The following is a 2,488-nucleotide window of genomic DNA, read 5'->3' on the forward strand; positions in this document are numbered from 1 at the left end:
CCATCCGCCCCCGACCCGCCATCGGTCGCTGCGGTATCGATTGGCCCAGTTGTCCCTCGTCAGAACGCGGCACTCACACTCCGACATCCGTATCGTCGCGCTTTCTTCGTACCTTCGTTTTCTTATTTTCGTTTCTTTCTCTCTTTACCTCTTCTTAGCTTGATTTGGATGATTTTTGTGCAGGGAAAGTGGTATATTTCGCGTGGTAAGTTAGTTGATCATTCTTCTCTAACGTAAAAATTCTTTTGAGCTCGAAGAAGAGAATTTTAAGAAAGGATTTTTTTAGAAAGAATTTTAAGAAAGAATTTTTTTAGAAAGGAAGGTTTGTATTTTTTTACACAAACTAACCTCTTTAAGGGATATTATTATAAGAGGATATTTTAAAAGCAGTGATTGTCAAATTGTTTTCTTAATTTTTTACTTTAGAATAATTTTAATTGGAGAAAAATTAAACACATTATATGTGAACGTTTTTGAAGAGAAATTAATTTTAAAAAATGTTTTATTTCATTTAGTGTTTCCACAATTTATTACAATTACGAGGGACGTGTTTGAAATAAAAGAATAGCTTTTTTTTGAGCTCGAATTTCCAACTATGGGGAACGAAGGATCAATTTGTCACGTGATATAAACTGATTCGAACTCGATGCCTTTTGTTAAAAAGATATCGACGTGAAATCGGTGAAGACGGATGGATCAATTGCACGATCTGCATCCTCTTCGGACTGTGATCCTCACTTGAGGATATCTCAAACAACTTGTTCACGGAAGGACAATTACTGAACTATAGGATTCCAACTGTAGACGGTTGTTACACAGTTCGAAATGCTGCAAGAACTTTCGATCATGGCCGGCAATCCACCGGGAGATATTGCATCCTACTCGAAGAAGCTACTTGGAACATTCACGCCGATACGCAGCCTCTGAAAGCCGAAGTTGCCGGGAATACGACACTTCTTCGTCTTTATCGCCGATAAAACACTCTTCTACAATTTGGCCAAACGCTTCCAACCATTGGCTTCCGTTTCATAAATGCGCGGACTCTTCACGAATTCATGGCTCAGGATATATATATATATATATATATATATATGTATGAAGTATTTATCGAATACTTATTGAGATGGAAGTAATAGGGATGAATGTAAAATAACATGCACCTTTTTTTGGTTATCATACGAAATATGTATTTGGCAAACAAAGATGGATATTTCTTTTTTACGTAAAGATATGAAAATGGTTCAAAAATATGAATTCAAATATTTTTATTATATGAATCTGAAATGTTGATTTCTATTAGTTGTAGTCTAGTATGTTCTATTAGTGGATACACTCGATGAAAGAAATAAAGAAAATGCATATGCAAGTATAATAATTTGGTACAACAAAAAATTAGAGAAAAGAATAATTGTGTTTGAAGTTTTCTTCTGTAGCTATCGACAATTAAAAGTTCGTAGGGAATATCCCTGAGGTCCTGCAAACCTCCTTACATGAACGAATGTAGGGCAACTCGCTAGGGAGTACAGTGGTTCTCAAACTTAACTAAACGTAACTTATAAAGACACGTCTTACACAACGTTCGTTTCTATAATGAGTCACGCTTCACGTATTTTTACATTAATTTTTAACGGCGAAGCATTTCTAGGTTAAGTCAAATTACGAGATTTCGAAGCTTAGAGTGTCGAATTTAAAAAAATATTCATACACGCTCAAAAAAAAAAAAATATCTTAATAGATAAATATTCATATAGAAAAAAATATCATCCTTTTAATGACACAAAATTTCTAACTTCGTGAACGCTTTAAAATTCTTAAATCTCGAAATTTCCAGACTTCGGAAATATTCAAATTAATTTTTAATGCCACGAAATTTCTAAGTTTGCAAGATTCTTAAATCACGAAATTTCGAAGTTTCGAGGGTACAAAAAAATATCTAGATTCCAAGAATATTTTTTAACGCCACGAAATTTCTAGAATTCGCAAAATCACAAAGTTTCAAAATTTCGAGTATTATACTAAATAGATAGATTTTGGAAATATTTTTTAAAATCACGAAATTTCCAGGTTTTCAAAAATTCTCAAAGTATCTATCTATAAATATTTCAAGAAACTTCAAATTTTCAAAGAATACCAATACACACTTCAAGAATATTTTTCCAAAATTCTTAAATCGCGTATAATAAACAAAAAAAAAAAAAATATTCTTCTCCACGAGAAATACTCAAAATTCCACTGAAGCCAGTTATAGAAGCGGTCGAAACGAGGGTGCAGGGGGCAAAGCGATCGTGACGGGGGCGAGACGCAGAAAACAAGAGGGGCGCATAAGCGACAAAGGGCCGGCATTATTACGTGCCAGGGCTGTATGCATGACAATACCAAGCGAGATTCTCCCTCCTCGTCGGTTTCCACCGATCCCTCGACACGATTCTCGCGCTCTGTCCTCCGTCTTTGTCCCGTTCGCCGGCCCAAGGGTGGAGTCCCGTGGGTG

The 2,488-nt window shown here is 35.4% G+C and overlaps 1 protein-coding gene across 5 annotated transcripts in view; it reads right to left on the reverse strand.

The window, feature by feature from the left end:
* Positions 1 to 2,488, reverse strand: part of LOC102681021 (teneurin-a) — a 401,303-nt gene that overhangs the window by 232,434 nt on the left and 166,381 nt on the right. The gene's annotated exons all lie outside the window — the stretch shown is intronic.

The sequence above is a fragment of the Apis dorsata genome, unplaced genomic scaffold (genome assembly GCF_000469605.1).
Source record: "Apis dorsata unplaced genomic scaffold, Apis dorsata 1.3 scaffold_197, whole genome shotgun sequence".
Lineage (NCBI taxonomy): Eukaryota > Metazoa > Arthropoda > Insecta > Hymenoptera > Apidae > Apis > Apis dorsata.